The sequence below is a fragment of the Oryzias melastigma genome, linkage group LG14, assembly GCF_002922805.2.
Source record: "Oryzias melastigma strain HK-1 linkage group LG14, ASM292280v2, whole genome shotgun sequence".
NCBI classification, from domain to species: domain Eukaryota; kingdom Metazoa; phylum Chordata; class Actinopteri; order Beloniformes; family Adrianichthyidae; genus Oryzias; species Oryzias melastigma.
The window spans coordinates 686,522-687,170 of NC_050525.1; positions in this window are offsets into that span (position 1 = coordinate 686,522).

Below are 649 nucleotides of genomic sequence, written 5' to 3' on the forward strand. Positions count from 1 at the left end.
TGATTATAATAAACATACAGACATGTTTGTGAAAGTCACATGGTGAATGTGAAATGTTTAAAAAAAGGATCTTCGAGATGTTCATGTTTCTTTTTTATTATCCATATGTGTATCCATATGTTTTCCTTGTTTCTTCTGGCTGCCAAAAATAATTGTAAATTAAAATTTGATTATTTTAGAGATGAATAAAGCATGATAGTTTAAATAACTGTAGCAGTGGGCAAACATGACCAAGAGGTCGTGGAAGTACCACTGGTCCCAGTCAGAATTAACCGGGGGGATGTGGGGGGTTAGACACCCAGCATTGTTTTCTCCACCATTGTTTCGTTTTTCTTTGTAACAATACCAGCTGTAAATTTTGCTTGTATTCTATCAAAAAGCTATTTTTTATCGCATGGTAACACAGTTCCAGCATGCTGCCATGTGAGCTTCTACTCCTCTGGTGATGACGTCACCGATCAAAGTGCTAATCAAAGATGCATTGATCTTCACGCACAATGTTTTTGTTTGCTAAAGACTAACGCCTCCCGATAGTTCTGACGGAACACAGAATCGAACAGCAGCCAATCAGCGACCACGCTCTCCGTCACCTCTGGCGATTGACAGTCCCTGCAGCCAATGGGAGCGCTGCTAAGCCCCTAGCCGCGGA